The sequence below is a fragment of the Gopherus flavomarginatus genome, chromosome 20 (assembly GCF_025201925.1).
Source record: "Gopherus flavomarginatus isolate rGopFla2 chromosome 20, rGopFla2.mat.asm, whole genome shotgun sequence".
NCBI lineage: Eukaryota > Metazoa > Chordata > Testudines > Testudinidae > Gopherus > Gopherus flavomarginatus.
In genome coordinates this window covers 702,501-727,592 of record NC_066636.1, presented here as the reverse complement: position 1 = coordinate 727,592, position 25,092 = coordinate 702,501, and the positions used below count along the sequence as shown (strand labels likewise).

The 25,092-nt window shown below is 63.4% G+C and overlaps 1 protein-coding gene across 1 annotated transcript in view; it reads right to left on the bottom strand.

Annotated features, from left to right (window-relative positions):
• Nucleotides 1-10,015: 10,015 nt before the first annotated feature.
• ARHGEF1 (Rho guanine nucleotide exchange factor 1) overlaps nt 10,016-25,092 on the bottom strand; it is a 117,461-nt gene continuing 102,384 nt past the window's right edge. The window contains exon 32 of the mRNA XM_050930460.1: nt 10,016-10,025. The gene's annotated coding sequence lies outside the window, so the exon portion shown is untranslated. The remainder of the gene's footprint in view (nt 10,026-25,092) is intronic.

The following is a 25,092-nucleotide window of genomic DNA, read 5'->3' as shown; positions in this document are numbered from 1 at the left end:
GTTCTCTCCCCGGCTCGGGGAGGGGAGTGGGGGCTGGGAGCCAGGACTCCTGGGTTCTCTCCCCAGCTCTGGGAGGGGAGTGGGGGCTGGTGGTTAGAGCAGGGGAGGCTGGGAGCCAGGATTCCTGGGTTCTTGGCTTGGGGAGGGGAGTGGGGGCTGAGGGGTGAGGGCTGGGAGGGAGGACTCCTGGGTTCTCTCCCCGGCTCAGGGAGGGGAGTGGGGGCTGGGGGGTTAGAGCTGGGGGGTCTGAGAGCCAGGACTCCTGGGTTCTCTCCCCAGCTCTGGGAGGGGAGTGGGGGCTGGTGGTTAGAGCAGGGGAGGCTGGGAGCCAGGATTCCTGGGTTCTTGGCTTGGGGAGGGGAGTGGGGGCTGAGGGGTTAGAGCTGGGGAGTCTGAAAGCCAGGACTCCTGGGTTCTCTCCTGGCTCTGGGAGGGGAGTGGGGGCTCGTGGTGAGAGCAGGGGGAGCTGGGAGCCAGGACTCCTGGGTTCTCTCCCCGGCTCGGGGAGGGGAGTGGGGGCTGGGAGCCAGGACTCCTGGGTTCTCTTCCCAGCTCTGGGAGGGGAGTGGGGGCTGGTGGTTAGAGCAGGGAGGGCTGGGAGCCAGGACTCTTGGGTTCTTGGCTTGGGGAGGGGAGTGGGGGTTTGGGGGTTAGAGCTGGGGGGTCTGAGAGCCAGGACTCCTGGGTTCTCTCCCCAGCTCTGGGAGGGGAGTGGGGGCTGGTGGTTAGAGCAGGGGAGGCTGGGAGCCAGGATTCCTGGGTTCTTGGCTTGGGGAGGGGAGTGGGGGCTGAGGGGTTAGAGCTGGGGAGTCTGAAAGCCAGGACTCCTGGGTTCTCTCCTGGCTCTGGGAGGGGAGTGGGGGCTCGTGGTGAGAGCAGGGGGAGCTGGGAGCCAGGACTCCTGGGTTCTCTCCCCGGCTCGGGGAGGGGAGTGGGGGCTGGGAGCCAGGACTCCTGGGTTCTCTTCCCAGCTCTGGGAGGGGAGTGGGGGCTGGTGGTTAGAGCAGGGAGGGCTGGGAGCCAGGACTCTTGGGTTCTTGGCTTGGGGAGGGGAGTGGGGGTTTGGGGGTTAGAGCTGGGGGGTCTGAGAGCCAGGACTCCTGGGTTCTCTCCCTGGCTCAGGGAGGGGAGTGGGGGCTGGTGGTTAGAGCACGGGGGGCTGGGAGCCAGGACTCCTGGGTTCTCTTCCCAGCTCTGGGAGGGGAGTGGGGGCTGGGGGGTTAGAGCTGGGGGGTCTGGGAGCCAGGACTCCTGGGTTCTTGGCTTGGGGAGGGGAGTGGGGGCTGAGGGGTTAGAGCAGGGAGGGCTGGAAGCCAGGACTCCTGGGTTCTTTCCCCGGCTCAGGGAGGGGAGTGGGGGCTGGGGGGTTAGAGCTGGGGAGTCTGAGAGCCAGGACTCCTGGGTTCTCTCCCTGGCTCAGGGAGGAGAGTGGGGGCTGGGGGGTTAGAGCTGGGGGGTCTGAGAGCCAGGACTCCTGGGTTCTCTCCCTGGCTCAGGGAGGAGAGTGGGGGCTGGGGGGTTAGAGCTGGGGGGTCTGGGAGCCAGGACTCCTGGGTTCTCTCCTGGCTCTGGGAGGGGAGTGGGGGCTGGTGGTGAGAGCAGGGGGAGCTGGGAGCCAGGACTCCTGGGTTCACTCCCCGGCTCGGGGAGGGGAGTGGGGGCTGGGAGCCAGGACTCCTGGGTTCTCTTCCCAGCTCTGGGAGGGGAGTGGGGGCTGGTGGTTAGAGCAGGGAGGGCTGGGAGCCAGGACTCTTGGGTTCTTGGCTTGGGGAGGGGAGTGGGGGTTTGGGGGTTAGAGCTGGGGGCTCTGAGAGCCAGGACTCCTGGGTTCTCTCCCTGGCTCAGGGAGGGGAGTGGGGGCTGGTGGTTAGAGCAGGGGGGCTGGGAGCCAGGACTCCTGGGTTCTCTCCTGGCTCTGGGAGGGGAGTGGGGGCTGGTGGTGAGAGCAGGGGGAGCTGGGAGCCAGGACTCCTGGGTTCTCTCCCCGGCTCGGGGAGGGGAGTGGAGGCTGGGAGCCAGGACTCCTGGGTTCTCTCCCCGGCTCGGGGAGGGGAGTGGGGCTGGGAGCCCACGGTGGTGTGGGGGTGACCTCAGCAGTGAGGGGGCGGCTGCTTCCCTCCACGAGGAGGCGCGTGGTGGGTTGGACCTGCGGGGGGAGGGGAGGACGCTCGCCGGTTGCCAGGCAATAGGGAGCGCGGGTAAATATTTGACTCCCGGCTCCGCCCATCAGGGTCAGACTTTGGACCTGGAAGAGGCGGGGGGGGAGCAGCGGAGCGGGCCGGGCGGGGCTGCTGGCCGGGAGTGAGGCGCACGGGGGGAAATTCCCCTTCTCTCCACGGGGTGGCGCTGTGAGCCCGGGGATCCCGCTCCAGCAGGTTGGGCTGAATCAGGTGTGGGAGGAGCTCCCAGGTGAGAGAGAGATGGCCGGACGCCTGGGTTCCCTCCCCTACTCCGAGAGGGGAGTGGGGGCTAGTGGTTAGAGCGGGGGGAGCTGGGAGCCAGGACACCTGGGTTCTGTACCAAGCAGCTGGGCCGGCGGTGCTAGGCCACCCCCCACTAGCCGGGGGCTGCAGGGGATCCGCGATTCCTGGTGACATTTGTGTCAAATTGTCAGTGACAGAAAATGAGATCAAAGGAGGAGAGAGAAAAGGCTGCTCCGGGGAGGGGGGGGGAATCCTGTGGGCCCCCCACCTAGAGGCGGGTGGGATGCAGCAGGGCTGGGCAGAGGGACCCTCCTCTCTGCGGGAGGGGTAAGGTGAGAGGGAGGCAAAGGGGGGGTGGAATTTGTCTCTGGGTGATTTGATTTATTTTTGCTTCTGGAGGGGTTAGCCCGAGTGTCTGTGTGTCCAGCCCCCAGCCAGAGCCCCCCAGCCCTCATAGCACCCCCAACCCCATCTGCCCCATGGCCCACCCAGAGCCCCCCAGCCCCTATCCGCCCCATGGTCCCCACCCAGAGCCCCCCAGCCCTCATAGCACCCCCAGCCCCATCTGCCCCATGGCCCACCCAGAGCCTCCCAGCCCCCAACCGCCCCATGGCCCCCACCCAGAGCCCCCCAGCCCTCATATCACCCCAGCCCCATCTGCCCCACGGCCCACCCAGAGCCCCCCAGCCCCTATAGGACCCCCACCCCATCTGCCTCATGGCCCCACAGCCCCATAGTTCCATCCCCGCAACATCCTCCCCACCCCCCACAGCCCCCATCCAGCGCTTTCATGCCCTCCCCCCACGCATGGACCCTTCATTATCTATCCATCTCTCTAGCCCCACGCCCCCCCCCCGGGCTCCCCCATGCATGAGAACAGCCCTTATTTAATTTAGTCGCTACGAAAATCGATTCTGCCATTCGATACCAAATAGGAATCAGGCAGATTAAGGGTCGGAAATTAACTCTGAAAATGTTTTTGATGGAGTGCGGCGCAGTCCCGCCGCCAAATGGGCTGCAAAGTGGAACAAATGACGGGCGGCCACTGCCGGCGACAGCCCCTCTCCATCTTCCTATTAGCCGCTAATGCGAAAGGTCCCGCTCCCAGCCTTGGCCCAGGGATTAATCACAGCCGCGGCTTTATGAAGATTTATTTCCCGCTGCCTCCAGCCCGCGCGCAAGATGAAGTCATAACGCTCTGGGGGCTGCGGGGAGCGGGGGGAGGGGGTTTAAAAACAAGAGAGAAAAATAGAGAGACATGACTCAAGGGGCGTCAGCGGTGCTGGGCTGGCAGGGGCTGCAGGTCGGGAGTGAGGGGCACCGGCGGAGCTATGGGGGAGCCTGGGCCTAGCAGGGGCTGCGGGTCGGGAGTGAGGGGCACCGGCGGAGCTATGGGGAGCCTGGGGCTGACAGGGGCTGCGGGTCGGGAGTGAGGGGCACCAGCGGAGCTATGGGGAGCCTGGGCCTAGCAGGGGCTGCGGGTCGGGAGTGAGGGGCACCGGCGGAGCTACAGGGGAGCCTGGGGCTGACAGGGGCTGCAGGTCGGGAGTGAGGGGCACCGGCGGAGCTATGGGGGAGCCTGGGCCTAGCAGGGGCTGTGGGTCAGGACTGAGGGGCTCCGGCGGAGCTACAGGGGAGCCTGGGGCTGACAGGGGCTGCAGGTCGGGAGTAAGGGGCACCGGTGGAGCTATGGGGAGCCTGGGGCTGACAGGGGCTGCAGGTCGGGAGTGAGGGGCACCGGCGGAGCTACAGGGGAGCCTGGGGCTGACAGGGGCTGCAGGTCGGGAGTAAGGGGCACCGGTGGAGCTATGGGGAGCCTGGGGCTGACAGGGGCTGCAGGTCGGGAGTGAGGGGCACTGGCGGAGCTATGGGGGAGCCTGGGCCTAGCAGGGGCTGCGGGTCGGGAGTGAGGGGCACCGGCGGAGCTACGGGGGAGCCTGGGCCTAGCAGGGGCTGCGGGTTGGGAGTGAGGGGCACGGTGGAGCTATGGGGAGCCTGGGGCTGACAGGGGGCTGCGGGTCGGGAGTGAGGGGCACCGGCGGAGCTATGGGGGAGCCTCGGGCTGGCAGGGGGCTGTGGGTCGGGAGTGAGGGGCACAGCGGAGCTATGGGGAGCCTGGGGCTGACAGGGGCTGCAGGTCGGGAGTGAGGGGCACCGGCAGAGCTATGGGGGAGCCTGGGGCCGGCAGGGGTCTGCAGGTCGGGAGTGAGGGGCACGGCGGAGCTATGGGGAGCCTGGGGCTGACAGGGGCTGCAGGTCGGGAGTGAGGGGCACCGGCGGAGCTATGGGGGAGCCTGGGCCTAGCAGGGACTGCGGGTCGGGAGTGAGGGGCACCAGCAGAGCTATGGGGGAGCCTGGGGCTGGCAGGGGGCTGCGGATCAGGAGTGAGGGGCACTGGTGTTGGTCTCCAAAAGATGATGGCTTTTATGAAGTGAAGGTGGGATTTTTTTCCTTGGAGGGGCTGGGGGCAGACGCCGATGGACACAAAGGCGGATAAATGGGAGGCCAAGCTGAGGTGGAAAGTTCAGGGTTGATATCGACCAGGCCCAGCCACTTCCCGTCTCTGCCACTAACTGACTGGGCTGTTGGCAGAGACACCCCAAGCCAGGGAGAGAACCCAGGAGTCCTGGCTCCCAGCCCCCACTGCTCTAACCACCAGCCCCCACTCCCCTCCCAGAGCCGGGGAGAGAACCCAGGAGTCCTGGCTCCCAGCCCCCCTGCTCTAACCACCAGCCCCCACTCCCCTCCCAGAGCCAGGGAGAGAACCCAGGAGTCCTGGCTCACCGCCCCCTCCCAGAGCTGGATTGAAATGAACGTTACAGGATGAAGCTGGCTCAGTCATTCAGTGAGGAGGCCATGGGCTGACCCCTGGGGCAGGGGCTGGTCACACGGGGACCCCTCGCCTGGCTCTGGGACGTGGCTGGCTCTGGGGTGGGGCGACACGGGGACCCCTCGCCTGGCACTGGGACACGGGTGGCTCTGGGGTGGTACGGGGGCTGGTCACATGGGGACCCCTCGCCCAGCGCTGGGACACGGGTGGCTCTGGGGTGGGGCGACATGGGGACCCCTCGCCCGGCGCTGGGACACGGGTGGCTCTGGGGTGGTACGGGGGCTGGTCACATGGGGACCCCTCGCCCAGCCCTGGGACACGGCTGGCTCTGGGGTGGGGCCACACGGGGACCCCTCGCCTGGCACTGGGACGTGGCTGGCTCTGGGGTGGGGCAACATTGGGACCCCTCGCGCGGCGCTGGGACACGGGTGGCTCTGGGGTGGTACGGGGGCTGGTCACATGGGGACCCCTCGCCCAGCGCTGGGACACGGCTGGCTCTGGGGTGGGGCCACACGGGGACCCCTCGCCTGGCACTGGGACGTGGCTGGCTCTGAGGTGGGGCAACATTGGGACCCCTCGCGCGGCGCTGGGACACGGGTGGCTCTGGGGTGGCACGGGGGCTGGTCATATGAGGGCCAGTCACACAGGGACCCCTCGCCTGGCGCTGGGATGGGGCTGGCTCTGGGGTGGGGCGACACAGGGACCCCTTGCCTGGCACTGGGACGTGGCTGGCCCTGGGGTGGGGCGACACGGGGACCCCTCTCCCGGTCCTGGGACACGGCTGGCTCTGGGGTGGGGCAGGGGCCAGTCCCACGGGGACCCCCTGTCCGGCACAGGGGTGCAGTCACCCCGCTTGGAGCCGGGTGGCAGCCGGGCCGGGAGAGGGAAGGCCCCGTGTCCCGTTCCTGCCCCCCACGGCGCGGTCCCCGCCAGGGGCCGCTGTTCCCAGCCCGGCCCGGCTGCGTTGAGGGGAGCCGGCGGCGGGGCGCAGGGCTGCAGTAGCTCGGCGTGGCCGCAGGGTGGCGCCCCACTCCCAAGCACTGGACGCTGCTCGGGCTCGGGGGCGGTCACGGCTCCGCCATCCGGCACCAGCCTCCCGCCCCCCTCGTGGCCCGCGCAGCCGGGGCTTGGATGGAGCCGCTGGGATGTCGGGGCGGGGGCTTTCCCCCACAGCCAGGGCTGGTTCCTGCAGCATCTCAGCGCCGGGCGAGGGGGGTGTCCCGTCTAACCAGCCCCTGGGCTCCACCCCAGAGGTGGCTGCATCTCAACCGGGCTAGGGGGGTCCCGTCTAACCAGCCCCTGGGCTCCACCCCAGAGGTGGCTGCATCTCAACCGGGCTAGGGGGGGTCCCGTCTAACCGGCCCCTGCCCCATCCCAGAGGTGGCTGCATCTCAACCGGGCTAGGGGGGTCCCGTCTAACTAGCCCCTGGGCTCCAGCCCAGAGGTGGCTGCATCTCAGCGCCGGGCGAGGGGGGTCCCGTCTAACCGGCCCCTGGGCCCTGCCCCAGCGGTGGCTGCATCTCAGCACCGGGTGAGGGGGGTGTCCCATCTCATAGACTCATAGACTGTAGAACTGGAAGGGACCTCGAGAGGTCATTGAGTCCAGTCCCCTGCCCTCATGGCAGGACCAAATACTGTCTAGACCATCCCGGATAGACATTTATCTAACCTACTCTTAAATATCTCCAGAGATGGAGATTCCACAACTTCCCTAGGCAATCTATTCCAGTGTTTAACTACCCTGACAGTTAGGAACTTTTTCCTAATGTCCAACCTAAATCTAACCGGCCCCTGCCCCATCCCAGAGGTGGCTGCCTCTCAACCGGGTGAGGCAGATCCCATCTAACCAGCCCCTGCCCCATCCCAGAGGTGGCTGCATCTCAACCGGGCAAGGGGGGTGTCCCGTCTAACCAGCCCCTGGGTCCCGCCCCAGAAGTGGCTGCATCTCAGTGCCGGGCGAGGGGAGTCCCATCTAACCAGCCTCTGGGCACTGTCCCAGAGGTGGCTGCATCTCAGTGCAAGGCAAGGGGGGTCCTGTCTAACCGGCCCCTGCCCCACCCCAGAGGTGGCTGCATCTCAGTGCCGGGTGTCCGATCGGCGACTCTCAGGGATATGTGGGAGTGGGGACCCCAGGCATACCCAGGCCGCGGGGAAGGATGGAAAGTTTGCCTGGGGGGCCGGCGCAGCGCATCGGGGGAGGTGGCTGATTGATTCCTGTTTATTATCTATAAGAACAGTCGGATAGTTTGGCTAACACATCAATTCATCACGCCGGCCCATCATGCAAATTCCCTAATAAAAACATTTTACTCGTAAATGGGCCCGAACTAATTAACTAAAGTGTTAATTAAAGTGCGGCAGGCTGGGATTGTAATCACGGCGCGCGCCTTTATCCATCTTCCGGCCGATTGAGAACATCCTTCCCCCAGTGATGGATTTCGGTGTGATCCTGGCTGGGGGGGGACGCAGTGAGGGGGGACGGGGAATGGAGGCGTGGGACAGACAGACACAGGTGGGGGGGTGCGGGGGGAGAGCAAGCAAAAGCCTGAAGGAGAGATGAGCCGATAATGGGGGCTGTGGGGCGAGGGGGCCAGGCCGGGACAGGGTCGCTCCTCCCCTGGGTCAGGCTGGGAAAAGGACAGACCCCCTGAGCATTTGCCCCTCACCAGCCACTCTGGGGGAGACCTGACAGGGCTGGGCCCCAGTCACGGGGTCCCCCAGGACCAGAGGGCACCTGGCTCTGAGGGCTGAAATGCAGCCAAGCCCTGGGAGATGGGAACCGGGAAATGACAAACGAACAGGCCTGGCCCTTAGTTAAAGAGAAGGGGACCCGGGGCCTTTCCCCTCTAGGCTCCGATCCAGCCCAGGGCAGGGAGGGGCTGGCTCAGGGGAGCAGGGAATGGGGCAAGGGCCTGTCCCCCCTAGGGGGTGCTGGCTCCCACCTGGCCCCAGGGTGGGGATGGGCTGGCTCAGGAGGGCGGGGGTGGGGCAGGGGCCTGTCCCCCCTAGGGGGTGCTGGCTCCCATCCGGCCCCAGGCAGAGACTGACTGGCTCAGGGGGGTGGGAATGGGGCAGGGGCCTGTCCCCCCTAGGGGGTGCTGGCTCCCACCTGGCCCCAGGGTGGGGATGGGCTGGCTCAGGAGGGCGGGGGTGGGGAATGAGGCAGGGGCCTGTCCCCTCTGGGGGGCTCTTTCCCTGATCCAGGCCCATTGGCTAACCCCCAGTTTGCATAGCCCGGTTCCCAGCGGGGTTGTGGGGGCTGAACAGGGCACATGGGGTGGGGGTTGGGTATGTGGTGCCCCCAGGACCGGCGCCAGGGTTTCTCGCTCCCTAGGCGCATGGCCCTTTCGCCGCCCCCCGCGCTGGTCCCGCGGCTCCGGTCGAGCTGCCGCAGTCGTGCCTGCGGGAGGTTCACCGGAGCCGCCTGCCACCCCCTTCGGCAAAATGCTGCCCCCCAAATAATCCTGGTGCCCTAGGCGATTGCCTAGGCTGCCTAAATGGTAGCGCCAGCCCTGGGTGCCCCGTTCACACCTATCCTGTGCAGAACAGCTCGTCCTGCCCTGCTCTCTGCTGGGGGCATAGGGGGGCGGATTGTCCTTGGCACGAATATCCCCTCATCTCCCTCAGGCCGTGGGGCCATTCAGCCACCGACAATTGGGGCCCGTCCCTATTTAGGGGACCCCAGCTTGGAGACACTTTAAAGGGGCCCAGTCCTACTGAGTCCTGAATTAGGGGGTCTGGGAGCACCCCGACTGCTGCCAGCGTCAGTGGAAGACTGGGGGCCGGGGATTTGGGGAGGCAGGGATTTGGGGGGGCTGGGGATTTGAGGGGCTGCGTCTTTTGGGGGCTGGGCACTGCGGCTCACACCCCACTTAGGGCCATGGCCTGGCTGTGCTCTAACAGTGGCTGGTGCAGTGGGGTCCCCCAGGCGCCCCTTGCAAGTCAAACACTGCCAGGGCAGCCTGCGAAGGGGGCCCATCACCCCCCCATTGGAGCCGGCTGAAAAGTAATTCAAACAAATCAGTGGTGAAATCGCCAGCTGACATCCCCCCTTCCCTTCCTCAGGAGCCCCCACTCACTCGGGGGGCCCAGCCTTGCACCTGCATCCCTGGGCCCTTTGCCTGCCAAGGGGACCCCACTTTTTAAAGGGAGGCAGGTTGGTTGTCAGGGTCCCCTGGTGGTGTGGCAGGCAGAGATTGCAGTACTGTATTGGGGGGTGTCCCCAATTTTCCTGCTCCCCAGTTTGATGCTCCCTGCTAGTAACTTAGTGTTTGGGGGTCAGGGATGGAAACAGATTCTGGAGGGATCCATCCCTGTTTCCTCTTTTAAACTCAGTCCCCCATACTCCCCATCCCCCTCCCCTGCTGGGGTACCCCCTTACCCCCAAACATGCAGCCCCCGCCCAGCTGCACTGGGGCTCTGAACTCTCCCCATGCGGGAGGGTTAGATTTCCTGCCCCCCCTGCCCAGACCCAGCGTCCCGGCAGGGCCTTTCTCCTACGGGTCCAACAGGATCTCCCTAGGCACTTGGGGAGGGGTGCAGGGGGGCTTGCGAGGGCCCCACTTTGTCTCATAGTGTCCATCAACCCCCCCATGTCCTTCCCTTGGCACTGTCACCCCATCGCCCCCCTCTGCACCCTCAGGAGCTCCCCCACCCCCTATCTCCCCAACTTTAAGCTCCCCCTCCCCACATGGACTCCCCCAAGTTCCCTGCCAGGGGTCTCTCTGCAGCTGTCAGGTTGGGGCTGGATGGCTGGGAATGGGGCGAGGGGGCTGCCCCCCCCCGGGTCTGTCTCTGTGTGTTTGTTAAATTGCCCATCGGCCCTGTCAGTCATGGCCAAGGAGGCATCGTGCGGCCCCAGCCGCGACCCCCCCCGTCCGAGCCCATAAATAATATTCCCGCGTCTCTATTGTTAGTGTGGAGCCAGCTCCGGCTGGCGGCGACCCCCGCCCCCCCCATACATCACCCGCTGACAGCTGCAGAAAAGCAGCGAATTAGCACCTAAATCGAATATTGATCAGCCCCGAGCCGGCCGCACTCGGCTGCCCCCGCCCAGCCCCCCCCCGCCCCACCTGCAGCAGGGCCCCCACCCTGTGCACCCCCAGCTGCACCCCCACCAACCACAGCCGGGACGCATGGGGGAAGGGTCCCCCCACTCCCCCTGGTGGACATGGGCATGTGGACACCCTCCAGGTGCACGGGGCTCCCCAGCCCCATATACGCCCCCTCCCACACCAGCGCGCATGGGACTCCCCACCCCCATCTCGAGGGTGTGCCAGGCCAGCCCTACCGGGACGTAGGGGTCGGTCGCCCAGCTCCCTCCCGAGCCCACCCCAGCGCTGGATAGAGCCGACTCCAGGGAAAGGAATCAAAGGGGGCTTACCTGGGTGGGGTCCCCCTAGGGCCAGGCCTTCACCTCGCCCATTGTAATCCACACACCCTGACACACAAAACCGCACACCCCAGGCACATGCCAACACACAGAGCCGCCACACCCGGGACACAGATCTGCACCCCGCACGGAAAGAGCAACTCACTCTCACAACCTTCACACGTCTGCCTGCAGCTGCAACCCAGATAGGAATTGCTAGTGTGCCGGGCGCTGCACAGATCCCAGCTGGGATCAGGGCCCCAACGCGCCGGGCGCTGCACAGACGCCGACTGGGATCAGGGCCCCAACGTGCCGGGCGCTGCCCAGACCCCGACTGGGATCAGGGCCCCGTTGTGCCGGGCGCTGCACAGACCCCAGCTGGGATCAGGGCCCCAACGCGCCGGGCGCTGCGCAGACCCCAGCTGGGATCAGGGCCCCAACGCGCCGGGCGCTGCGCAGACCCCGACTGGGATCAGGGCCCCGTCGCGCCGGGCGCTGCACAGACCCCAACTGATATCAGGGCCCCATTGCGCCGGGCGCTGCGCAGACCCCGGCTGGGATCAGGGCCCCGTCGCACTGGGTGCTGCACAGACCCCAGCTGGGATCAGGGCCCCAACGGGCCGGGCGCTGCCCAGACCCCAGCTGGGATCAGGGCCCCGTTGTGCCTGGCGCTGCACAGACCCCGACTGGGATCAGGGCCCCAACGGGCCGGGCGCTGCCCAGACCCCAGCTGGGATCAGGGCCCCGTCGCGCTGGGTGCTGCACAGACCCCAGCTGGGATCAGGGCCCCGTTGTGCCTGGCGCTGCACAGACCCCGACTGGGATCAGGGCCCCAACGGGCCGGGCGCTGCCCAGACCCCAGCTGGGATCAGGGCCCCGTCGCGCCGGGTGCTGCACAGACCCCAGCTGGGATCAGGGCCCCAACGGGCCGGGCGCTGCCCAGACCCCAGCTGGGATCAGGGCCCCGTTGTGCCTGGCGCTGCACAGACCCCGACTGGGATCAGGGCCCCATCGCGCCGGGCACTGCACAGACCCCAGCTGGGATCAGGGCCCCAACGCGCCAGGCGCTGCACAGACCCCAGCTGAGATCAGGGCCCTGTCACGCTGGGCACTGCACAGACCCCAGCTGAGATCAGGGCCCTGTCACGCTGGGCACTGCACAGACCCCAGCTGGGATCAGGGCCCCAACGTGCCAGGCGCTGCACAGACCCCGACTGGGATCAGGGCCCCAACGGGCCGGGCGCTGCCCAGACCCCAGCTGGGATCAGGGCCCCGTTGTGCCGGGCGCTGCACAGACCCCAGCTGGGATCAGGGCCCCAACGCGCCGGGTGCTGCCCAGACCCCAGCTGGGATCAGGGCCCCAACGGGCCGGGCGCTGCGCAGACCCCAGCTGGGATCAGGGCCCTGTCACGCTGGGCACTGCGCAGACCCTGGCCGAGATCAGGGCCCTGTCGTGCCGGGCGCTGCACAGACCCAGAGTTGGAGACGGGCTCTGCCCCAAAGAGCTCTAACGTCTAAACAAACAAAAGGCAAGAAGAAAAAGAGACACAGAATGGGGAAGTGACTAGCCCAAGGCCACACACTGGGAGCCAGGACTCCTGGGTTCACTTCCTGGCTCTGGGAGGGGAGTGGGGGCTGGTGGTTAGAGCGGGGGGGGGGCTCGGAGTCAGGACTCCTGGGTTCTCTCCCTGGTTCTGGGAGGGGAGTGGGGTCTAGTGGTTAGAGCGGGGGGCTGGGAGCAGGACTCCTGGGTTCTCTCCCTGGCTCTGGAAGGGGAGTAGGGGCTGGTGGTTAGAGCGGGGGGGGGGCTCGGAGTCAGGACTCCTGGGTTCTCTCCCTGGTTCTGGGAGGGGAGTGGGGTCTAGTGGTTAGAGCGGGGGGCTCGGAGTCAGGACTCCTGGGTTCTCTCCCAGCTCTGGGAGGGGAGTGGGAATTAGGGTGTGACAAGATCTCAACCAGTCACTTCACACTGTCCTGTGACCCTGCTGAGGCCCCCCCATCCCTTCCCCCTGCAGTGGGGGAGGCACACCCCCCCGCCCCGCTTGTTAAATCCTGATGTAAATCAGCCGTTGCGGCGCCGGCAAATTGTTGAGCTGCCGTTAATGATGATGTTCGGGATAAACAATGCGGGACCCATCGCTCAACCCCCCAGTGCCCCCCCCAGCTGACGGCTCATTACGGCTGCCTGTCACCCAGCCACTTCCCGCAGCCAGGCTGGGCTGGGCCTAGGGAGTGAGCGGCCCCCCCACGCCTCTCACAGACACCTGGGGGTGGGGGGTGGGGTCTGACTGGGGCAGAGAGACACCCACACAGAGACAAGCACAGTCCCCCGCCCTGCCTGGAGACGGGCTAAATCTCACTGTCCCACTTACTCCCGGGGTCTTTCCTAGTGGTTAGAGCAGGGGGCTGGGCGCCAGGACTCCTGGGTTCTAATGCTCACACTGGGAAGGGAGTGGGGTGTCCCCCGCCTCCCCCGGGGCACTTTTGAGATCCACGTCCTTTTTTATTTCACCTGGTGACAAACAGCGAGAGGGAGAGACAGCGACAGACACAGAGACAGAGACAGAGACAGAGACAGACACAGCGCTGCGACATCACTGACACCGATGGGTACTGTGTATGGGGCCCAACAGCCCTGTATTCCGTGCAGCCCCCATCCATCCATCTATCTATCTATCCCCATCCGCCCCCTCTATCTATCTATCTATCTATCTATCTATCTATCCCCACTCACCTCCTCTATCTATCCCCATCCGCCCCCTCTATCTATCTATCTATCCCCATCCGCCCCCTCTATCTATCTATCTATCTATCTATCTATCTATCCCAGACACCCCCTCTATCTATCTATCTATCTATCTATCTATCTATCTATCTATCTATCTATCTATCTATCTATCCCCAGCCACCCCCTCTATCTATCTATCTATCTATCTATCTATCTATCTATCTATCCCCAGCCACCCCCTCTATCTATCTATCTATCTATCTATCTATCTATCTATCTATCTATCTATCTATCTATCCCCAGCCACCCCCTCTATCTATCTATCTATCTAGTCTGAGAAACAGGCTCCAGACCCCAGGGGGGCTCCTAGGGTGCCCGGGGAGCTGGGGAGTAGCCGTGGGGGCAGTCTGTGTAGTGACCAGGGAGTGAGCAGACTCCCTGAGGGGGCCCACAACAGAGCCAGACGTGCTAAGGCTCAGAGAGGTGCAGCTCTAGGAGGTTGACAGGCCTGATCCTGGGAGATAGTGGACCCCCGAGAAGGGCTGTCACACTGAAAGGGGCACCCCCCCCACGGACCGCACGGGGCCACGAGTGGGCAAGACCTGTGAGTCTGGGTGTGAAAACTGGAGCTGGAGCTGAAAGCGAAGGAGCTGCAGCTGAGGAGCAGAGCTGGGGGACCGTGTGTACAGCGGAAGCACGAGCTGGACTTGCAGGAGCTGGAGGAGAGGTGGGCCAAGAGGCCCTGCCAGGGGGTAAGTGGGGAAGGACCCTGAGATGCCAGTGGTGTGGGGAATCTAGACACCAAACTGCTGCCCCAGTTCAAGGAGGTCACCAACCTGCTGGGGAAATATCTCCACAAGTGGGGGAAGGGCGCAGGGGCCACCACCGCAGAGGACGTGTATAACCTGTGGGGTTGGAGCAGCTGGATGACATCTGCCCTCCAGACCTTAAGATGTGGTGAGTGGGCCGGAAGCCCAAGGATCTGCGCAGTGTGGGGTCACTGGCGGATGAGTTTGTGGACAGCAGATCAGGGGCAGAAGGGAGACCCACATTGGACGCTCAGAAGGGGAGTCACCCCGAGACCTCTCCAAGGTGGGACTCCAGGAAGCCCAGCTCAGGGGTGGCCAGGAACATTGGGGCGGGCCGACCCCCCGCCTGGGACTTGAGGGACCTGAAATGTAATTACTGTGGCCAAAAGGGGCACAAGGTGGCCAGTGCCTGAAGATGAAGGACATGGCAGCCAAGCAGAACCCGCGGGGTGTTAACTGGGTGGAAGCCCACCGAGAGGGGGCACTGCCAGGCCAGGGGGCTGCAGTCGAGAGGCTGTGCCAGGGGGAGGGGACCACCAGGCCAGGCCAGCAGGGGAAGGCGGGGCCCCAGGCCCAGAGTGGCTGTACTCCATCCGCTGAGTGAGTGTGGGACAGGTCCCAGGGGACAATCGCCACATCATCCCCATTGAGATGGGGAGAAGGAGCTGTCACGGAGTGTTGGGGAGTCAGGGCCCTGCACCCCCACATCCTGCAATTCCCCAGGACTCTCAGCCAGCCGGGAAAGCAGAAGGTTTATTCAGACGACAGGAACACAGGCCAGGACGGGTCTTGCAGGCACAGACAACAGGATCCTCCCCAATTGGGTCCAGCTTGGGGTCCCAGGGGCACCACAGCCCCCTTGGGGGGTCAGAGCCCTGTCTGGGCTCCCTCCATTCCCCAGCCAGCTCCTGAAACCCCCTTCCCCCCAGCGTCTCCTCCCCCCCCCCTTTGTCCAGCTTCCCGGGCAGAGGTGTCCCCTGGCCTCTCCCCCTCCCTGGGTTCTCACGTTACCTGCTCAGGTCCCCTCCCTCCGGCCAGTCTCCCCTCCCCCAATGCAGCTCGTCCTCCCAGGACAACCCCCGCCCCAGCACTCACAGCCCCCAGTAAGAACAGGCCCAGTTCATTACAGGAGCGTCCAGGGGTTCTGGGACACGGGTGTGAAGGTGACGCTGGTGCAGCCCGAGGTGATGGACCCAGACCAGCTAGTGCCCGATGCCTACAAGACCCTGAGGGGAGTGTTCGGGCCCCTGTCAAGGGACCTGTAGCGAGGATACACCTGAAATGGGGGCTAAGGAGGGACCCAAAGAAGTCGGGGTGCACGATCACCTGCCTACCGAGGTGCTAATGGGGAATGACTTGGAGAACTGGCCGGATGGCTCTCAGAGTGTCCTGGTCCTTACCTGGAGCCAAAGCCAGCGAGGGCCACAGGACCTCCCTACGAGGGGGACCGAAGCACCAAGGGTAGGGCTAGACAGGACTGGGCCAGCGCCTCCATCCCAGGATGGGGAAACTGAGGCACCACCAGCCAGGGCTGTATCCTCAAACCCATAAGAACATAAAAACAGCCGTACTGGGTCAGACCAAATGTCCATCTAGCCCAGTATCCTGTCTGCTAACAGTGGCCAATGCCAAGTGCCCCAGAGGGAGTGAAGCTAACAGGCAATGATCAAGTGATATCTCTCCTGCCATCCATCTCCATCCTCTGATGAACAGAGGCTAGAGACACCATTCCTTACCCATCCTGGCTAATAGCCATTTATGGACTTAACCACCATGAATTTATCCAGTTCCCTTTTAAACATTGTTATAGTCCCAGCCTTCACAACCTCCTCAGGCAAGGAGTTCCACAGGTTGACTGTGCCCTGCGTGAAGAAGACCTTCCTTTTATTTGTTTTAAACCTGCTGCCAATTAATTTCATTTAAAACAAATAAAAGGAAGTTCTTCAACAACCCAGTACCTCACTACCATGGCTCTTACCCAAGGCGACTGGCAGGTGCCTTTGGACCCGGAGGCCAGGGTGAAGTCTGCCTTCACCACCCCAATAGGGCTCTTCGAGTTTCTGCTCCTGCCTTTCGGTCTCAAGGGGGCACCTGCCACCTTCCAGCGCCTGGTGGATCAGTTGCTCAGGGGGATGGAGGACTTTGCTCTGGCATATATTGACGATATCTGTGTCTTTAGCCAGACCTGGGAAGACCATGTGTCCCAGGAGAAGAGGGTGCTGGGTCGCCTCCAGGATGCAGGACTGACCATAAAAGCTGAAAAGTGCAAGGTGGGGATGGTGGAGGTTTCATACCTGGGCCACAAGGTGGGGGGCAGCCACCTGAAGCCAGACCCAGCCAAGGTGGAGGTGATCCAGGACTGGCCTGCTGCCCAGATAAGAAGCAGGTCCAGGCTTTCATTGGGATGGCGGGGCACTACCGGAGGTTTGTGCCCCACTTCAGCTCCCTGGCGGCTCCCCTCACGGAGCTGGGTAGGACGAGGAAGCCAGACAAGCAGTGCCAGAGGGCTCTCTGTGCACTGAAGGGGGCTCTTATCCAGGGCCCGGTGCTGGTAAACCCAGATTTTAACAAACCCTCCTGGTGTTCACCAACGCCTCAGACACAGGGCTGGGGGCGGTGCTGACGCAGACTGATACGAAGGGGGAGAGACACCCCATCGTGTACCCCGGGAGCAGCACTACACGGCCATCGAGAAGGGAGGCCTGGCCACGGGGTGGGCCCTCAACAAACTGCAGCCGTAGCTATGTGGGCGGCGCTTCACCGTGTGCACTGACCATTCGCCCCTGACCTGGCTGCACCAAATGAAAGGGGCTAATGCCAAGCAGCTGAGATGGGGCCTGCTCCTGCAGGGGTACGACATGGAGGTGGTCCATGTGTGGGGGAGGCCAATGTTATAGCTGATGCTTTATCACAGGGCAGGGCCCTGAACTTCCCCAGGCCCCTGGCTAAGTGACCCTGCTCCGTTCAGTCATGAAGGGGGGAGAGAGGTGACGAAGTGGGGGGGGTCTTGGTTTTTCTGTGTTTTCCAGGGGGCTGCATGCAGAGGGAGGGGGACTCAGTGTCCCCGGGTGTTACTGGTTAACGAGGGGAGGGGAGAGGGAGTTTGTTGGGACACAGGACCAGAGAGGGAACTTGGGACCCCGGCCGATGGCCTGGAGGATGGAGACCCCAGCGCCTGGTGACCTGGTGACCCGGAGACCCAGCTCAGGAGTCACAGCCGGTTCTGGCCAGTGGGGACAATGGGCTGTGGGGAGAGGACCCCGGTGACCTGACGAACTGATTCCAGCCAGAGGGGCCAGAGGGGGCTGAGAGGAGAGGAGACCCAGGGGACCCAGTTTATGACCCTGTTTCCCTGGAGAGAAGCCAGTGGACAGAGGGGGCTTGGGGCCGGGGGTATCGGAGGCCCAGCTGGGAAGCAGGGGGGCTCAGGGCTGGAGAGGGGGAGCAGGCAGAGCCCCCCTGGCTGCAGCGGGACTGGGATGTGCTGGGCTGAGGGAGGCCAGGCCTGAGGCTGGAGAGTTTCCTGTGCTGGGTTCAACCCTCAATAAACCTCCTGTGTTACGCTGGGGGAGAGTCGCTCCGGGCTAGAGAACAGGGCCGGGGGGGCATTGTCCCCTTCTGGGGGTGAGGAGGCCCCGGGGGCCCAGAGCGAGGGGACTCCGTGAGGGGCCCACGGCAGAGACAGACGTGCTAAGGCTCAGAGAGGTGCGGCTCCAGGAGGTGGAGGGGCCTTACCCTGGGAGAGAGTGGACCCCCGAGAAGGGCTGTTGCACTGAAAGTGGCACCCCCACAAACAGCACAGGGACAGGAGTGGGCCCAATCTGTGAGTCCGTGACAACCCCATCTATCTAGCTATCTATCCCCATACACTCCCTTAACTATCTATAGTCCCTCCACAGCTCCCTGAGATGTGGGATCCGAATTCTCTTGTCCACTCTGAAGAATCTGGTTCAGGAAGGTGTCAGGGTGGAGCATTCATCTCACCCCACCCCAGGAGAAATGAAACCCCCAATATCAGAGCTGCTCTGGGGGTAGGGTGTCTGAAGCTTGGTGCTCACAAATCGAGGTGTTGATGCTCGTTGTGTGCTTTTGGGGGTCAAATCAGGGATGTGTCATTGGGGTCCACCTAGGGACACTGACCATGTGTGATGAAGTGGGGGATTTTCTTGTGTTTTCCAGGGGGTTGCATGCAGGGGGGTGGGACTCAGTGTCCCCAGGTGTTACTGGTTAACGAGGGGAGGGGAGAGGGAGTTTGTTGGGACACAGGACCAGAGAGGGAACTAGGGACCCCGGCCGCTGGCCTGCAGGATGGAGACCCCAGCGCCTGGTGACCTGGTGACCCGGAGACCCGGCTCAGGAGTCACAGCTGGTTCTGGCCAGTGGGGACAATGGGCTGCGGGGAGAGGACCCCGGTGACCTGACCAGCCGGCTCCAGCCAGAGGGGCCAGAGGGGGGCTGAGAGGAGAGGAGACCCAGGGGACCCAGTTTACGACCCTGTTTCCCTGGAGAGAAGCCAATGGGCAGAGGGGGTGTGACGAACTGGGAATGTTCTTGATGTTTCCTCTGAATACGGTGTTGGTGCCTCAGTGTCCCCTATGCAGTTCTTAAGTATCTAGGTGGTGGGATAAGGGGGTGTGATTGCTGCAGAGGAAGGGGCCAGTGCACCTAAATGCCTGGCACTGTCTCCTAGCAACTGATGGCCTGGGCCCCCCCTCTGCAAAGGTGCCAGCTGAAGGTGTTGGAGACAAAGAGATCAGGTGACCTCCTGGCCCGGGAAAGGGGCTGAGCAGAGAGGAGGGGCTGGAGGGGGTTGTTAGTCTGGAGCTGGCTGGGGTCGAGGAGTGAAGTGCAGATGTGGGGGTCTGGCTCACTGCCCCCCAGAATGGACCTGGCCGAGGGGTCCGGTTCGCTGTACCTACAAGCTCTGTGTTAGACCCTGTTCCTGTCATCGAATAAACCTCTGAGTTACTGGCTGGGTGAGAGTCACGTCTGACTGCGGAGTGGGGGTGCAGGACCCGGTGGCTTCCCCAGGACCCCACCTGGGTGGGCTCGCTGTGGGAAGCGCACGGAGGGGCAGAGGATGCTGAATGCTCCAAGGAGAGACTCAGGAGGTGAAGACGGGGGAGCTTCTTGCCCTGCAGACAGTCTGCTCCAAGGGAGAGGAGGCTCCCCAAAGTCCTGCCTGGCTTGGTGGGGAGCAGTTCCAGAGCATCACCTGGGGACTCCGTGACAGGGGGCTTGAGGCCAGGGATATCGGAGGCCCAGCTGGGAAGCAGGGGGGCTCGGGGCTGGAGAGGGGGAGCAGGCAGAGCCCCCCTGGCTGCAGGGGGACTGGGATGTGCTGGGCTGAGGGAGGCCAGGCCTGAGGCCCTGAGAGTTTCCTGTGCTGGGTTCAACTCTCAATAAACCTCCTGTGTTACACTGGCTGAGAGTCGCTCCAGGCTAGAGAGCATGGCGGGCGGAAGGGGGGATCGTCCTCTTCAGGGTGAGGAGGCCCCGGGGCCCCAGAGTGAGGGGACTCCCTGGGGGGGCCCACGGCAGAGACAGATGTGCTAAGACTCAGAGAGGTGCAGCTCCAGGAGGTGGAGGGGCCTGACCCCAAGAGAGAGTGGCCCCCCCAAGAAGGGCTGTCGCACTGAAAGGGGCACCCCCCATGGACCACAAGGGACCAGGAGTGGGCACAACCTGGGAGTCCATGACACCATGGAACACCCCCCCACCCTGTTGGCCCTGACACGCTGTGCCTCAGTTTCCCTGTGCTTTGCCAGTCCCGGTTCTCACTGGGTCTGACTCAGGGAAACTCAGCACAATTTCTACCCTCTCCAGTCTAGTTTGAAAAGGGGACCGGGGTGTGGGCTGGGCTCTGCCCTGGGTGGCATGGCTCCAACTGGCATTACCCCAGGAATGCTGCTAGGGGTAGTTGGGTCCTGGGCCGGCACCTTCGCCTTCCAGCTCGTAGTGACCCCAACACAAAACTCCTTTGACTGAGATTCCCTTTTCCTCCTCCCGCCGAGCTCCTGTGGGAAAGAGCCAGGGTGGAGCCCTGCAAAGGCCCAACGTGCTCTAGTGGATGTCTTCATAGCTTGGGAGCCAGGACTCCTGGGTTCCCTCCCTGGCTCTGGGAAGGGAGTAGGGTCAGGTGGTTAGAGCAGGGGAGCTAGGAGCCAGGACTCCTGGGTTCTCTTCCCAGCTCTGGGAGGGGAGTAGGGGCTGGTGGTTAGAGCAGGGGGACTGGGAACCAGGACTCCTGGGTTCCCTCCCTGGCTCTGGGAGGGGAGTAGGGGCTGGTGGTTAGAGCAGGGGGACTGGGAACCAGGACTCCTGGGTTCTCTTCCCAGCTCTGGGAGGGGAGTAGGGGCTGGTGGTTAGAGCAGGGGGACTGGGAACCAGGACTCCTGGGTTTTCTGCAGGAGGCAGTGGGTGGTCTCAGGCCTGCCACGGTGCAGGAAGGGGGGTTTCCGTCCCACCCACCCAGCTATTTGTATATTCCAAGCTCATGAGATACATTATTTGGGAGAAAATGAATCTTTCATGACTGATTTGTCGCCGCCTCCTCGAGCCCCGTTGTTGTTTAATGTTTCAATTTGGAGGAAGCAAACATTCAATCAGGCGGATTAACTATTTAATGTGTGTCATCAGTCAAGCTGTCTGGAGCAGGGCAGGGCTGGCGACGCCGGACCAGGCCTCGGCCTGCGGCTCTCAGCCGAGGAGTCAACATCGATCCCACGACTCCTTTGTTAAATTATCTGCTGTGGGACAGGAGCAGAGTCCCCTGGGGCGTGGGGGGGGGGGACATTGGGGAGCATAGGGCAGAAGAGGAGCTGGGGTGGGGTGTGGCATATGGAGGTGCAGATTGAGATCAGCCCCCCCAGTGCCAGGCGCTGCACAGAGCCCAGCTGAGAGAGTTTGTGTCCCAAAGGGCTCTGACTGTGTTGTGACAAAGTAGGAATGTCCTTAATGGTGTGTCTGAATAGTGTGTGTGCCTCAGTTTCCCCTGTTGTTACTCAGGTACCTAGGTCGGGGGGCCAGGTGGTGTGATCGCTGCAGAGGCCCCTACAGGGCAGGTGTGATGCCGACTGGCTGCCCGGGCCAGAGAGCGGCTGACACGGGCCAGAAGCTGTTCCCTGTCCAATGCAGCTCGGGGACAAAGGCTGGAGGGGGGCAGCTGTGGGTGTCTGGGGCTGGGCAACTGGAAGCGACTCAGTCTCTTGGTTTGAGACTCTGACGGACTTTGCTGTGGGTCCCTGGTCCCTGTGCTCACAAGCTCTGTTCTACGCTGGGTCCCCCACGACTAATAACCCGTCGGGGTCACTCGCTGGCTGGGAGTCGCTGGGGGGGGCAGGGCCCTTTGGGGGCGGGTGAAGCTCCCCAGGGGTCCCGTCCAGGGGGACTCACTGCGGGGGGCCCGGGGTGAGCAGGGGGCTGAACACTTCAAGGTCGGACCCAGGAGGCCCCAAAGCTGAGCAGGCTCCTGGCTCTGGTGACAGGTGCCCTGCAGGAGACGCTGCCCCAGAGGCCAGCCTGGCTTCACCCAGGGCCGTGAGAGCCCCTAGCCTGGGGCTCCATCACACTTGTAAATACACAAGGGCTGGGAGGGGAAACAGGCCCCAAGAGAGACAAAGAGACTTGCCCAGCCCAGGGTCACCCAGTACCTCAGTGCCAGTCAGTAATAGAACCCAGGAGTCCTGGCTCCCAGCCCCCACTGCTCTATCCACCAGCCCCTGCTCCCCTCCCAGAGCCGGGGAGAGAACCCAGGAGTCCTGGCTCCCAGCCCCTCCCCACTGTTCTAACCACTAGACCCCACTCCCCTCCCAGAGCCGTGGAGAGAACCCAGGTGTCCTGGCTCCCAGCCCCTCCCCACTGCTCTAACCACTAGACCCCACTCCCCTCCCAGAGCCGTGGAGAGAACCCAGGTGTCCTGGCTCCCAGCCCCCCTGCTCTAACCACCAGCCCCCACCAGGAGTTTATTCTCTGGCTCTGCAAAAGGCAGAGTGTGATGAACTGGGGATGTTCTTAATGTTTTCTCTGAATACTTTGTTGCTGCCTCAGTGTCCCCTATGCAGTTCTTAATATCTAGGTGGTGGGATAAGGGGGTGTGATTGCTGCAGAGCAAAGGGCCAGTGCCCCTAAATGCCTGACACTGTCTCCTGGCAACTGATGGCCTGGGTCCCCCTCTGCAAAGGTGCCAGCTGAAGGTGTTGGAGACAAAGAGGTCAGGTGACCTCCTGGCCCGGGAAAGGGGCTGAGCAGAGAGGAGGGACTGGAGGGTTTTCAGCTGGGGACGAGGAGTGAGGGCAGACGTGGGGGTCTGGCTCACTGCCCCCCAGAATGGACCCGGCCCAGGGCTCCGGTTCGCTGTACCTACAAGCTCTGTGTTAGACCCTGTTCCTGTCATCGAATAAACCTCTGTGTTACTGGCTGGCTGAGAGTCACGTCTGACTGCAAAGTGGGGGTGCAGGACCCTGTGGCCCCCCCAGAACCCCGCCTGGGTGAGCTCTCTGTGGGAAGCGCACGGAGGGGCAGAGGATGCTGAATGCTCCAAGGAGAGACCCAGGAGGTGAAGCCGTGGGAGCTTCTTGCCCTGCAGACAGTCTGCTCCAAGGGAGAGGAGGCTCCCCAAAGTCCCGCCTGGCTTTGTGGGGAGCAGTTCCAGAGCATCGCCCGGGGACCCTGTGACACAGGGCCAAGCTGGGGAACAGAGAGTGGTGGGGCAGGGGGCACAGGAGGGGCTCTGGGAGCAGGGTGGGGAATTGGGGGCCAGGGTTCTCTGTCACTCTTGGTATTATATACACACACTTGTCTTCTAGAGCTGGAAGGGGCCCTGAAGGGTCATCAAGTCCAGTCCCCTTCACTATCAGGGCCAAATACTGATTTTGCCCCAGATCCCTAAGTGGCCCCCTCAAGGATGGAACTCACAGCCCTGGGTTTAGCAGGCCAGTGCTGAAACCACTGAGAGATCCCTCCCCCCACTGTGGGACCCTGGGCAGCCCCCTTTGGTGTCCAAAGTCCCCTGTAAACCCCCAGAAGGAGGCAGCCGGCAGCCCTGCCCCACCCAGGGATGCTATGAGGGAGGCAGCTGGCAGGTGACGGGGGGCAGCAGGCCCGTGGGATGGGAGGATCTGGGGGGGGTTGCAATATGGGGTGGGGGGCTGACCACACCCAAAGAAATTCCTGGGTCTTTCCCTTTCCCCCCAGCTCCCACCAGGCCCGCACGTGGCTCTCTGCTCTGGCCACACTTGATATTGGGGAGCAAGCTGGGCCGCATTCAACCCTCACCAGGGGGACGCGGGGGGGGGCCTGGCTGTTTTCCTTTCATTTAAAGGGATGAAGTGCACGCTGGAGGCCAGAGTCAGGCAATTGCTCTGCTGATCGCTCGCCTGATGGGCCCAGTGACAGCTAAATAGCAGCTGCTGGCACTGCAGGATATTGCTCCAGCCCTCCAGTCACAGCCCCCCCCCCAGCTAGGGCTGAAGGAAGTGGAGAACCCCGGAGTCCTGGCTCCCAGCCCCCCCTGCTCTAACCACCAGCCCCTACTCCCCTCCCAGAGCTGGGGAGAGAACCCAGGAGTCCTGGCTCCCAGCCCCCCCTGCTCTAACCACCAGCCCCCACTCCCCTCCGAGAGCTGGGGAGAGAACCCAGGAGTCCTGGCTCCCAGCCCCCCCTGCTCTAACCACCAGCCCCTACTCCCTCCCAGAGCCGGGGAGAGAACCCAGGAGTCCTGATGTTGTGATTAAATAACCAGATCTGGAGGAAGGTCTATGCAGTATTTAATACCCATAATGGGCCAGCACACTGGGGCCGACACTGACTGCCCGGGGAGAGCGCCCCCTACTGAGCCCCTGCCCGCTCTCTGCAGCACAGGCCCCTCGTGCCCCACTGTGATCACGGGGCATCTTCCGACTCATTTCTCTGGGACTTTGAATCCCAGCCCCCCACCTCCGACTTCAAGGGAGGCTCCCAGGTGAGTGGGAACCTGTCAGCCCACGGCTCCCCCCGGAGCTGGCTCCAAACATCCCCTCCTGAGCGTTCCCCAGCCAGGCCAGGGCCGTGTCCTGGGTTGTGTGTCCCGTTGTACCGGGACAGACGTGCCTCTGCCGGCCGAGCAGACGCTGCCCCCCCACCCGGCTCCCCGGGGCTTGTCTCGCCTTGAATTGTTTGCCTGACGCATTTGGCTGGGGAGAGGTCACGCGCTGCGACCTCTGATAAATGGAGAGACTTCAACTCGCATGGCTCCCGCGCGGTAACAACCCCAGAGCCAGCCGCACACTCACCCGGGAGCGCTGAGACAGGGACGGCCACACGCACACACACACATACATCCACACACACATGTCCACACACACACACACCTGAACGCACGTGCATGCACACACACACGTCCACACGCACATGCACACACACACATACACACACATGTCCACAAACACAAACATCCACCCACATGCACACACACATCTGCACACACATTCACACCCACACACATGCATGTGCACACACACACACACACAACACACGCACACGCACACACATGTCCACATACACACATGCACACACACATGTGCACATGCACACACACATCATCACACACTCACACACACCGATGCACACACATGTATGCACACACTCCACACACACACACACACGTGTGCATGCGCACACACACAAACACACAAACGTGCACACACACGTGTGTGAACACACACATGTCCATGCACACATGCACACACATGCACTCTTACACACACATGTGCATGCACACAAATGCATGCACATGGATGCACACACACACATGTTCGTGCACACACACAAACACCACACACACATCCACGTCCCCCCACACATGCCCTGACACACACATGCATGCACACAAACACACATGTGTGCACACACACACACATCCATGCACAGACACACATGCATGCACACACACA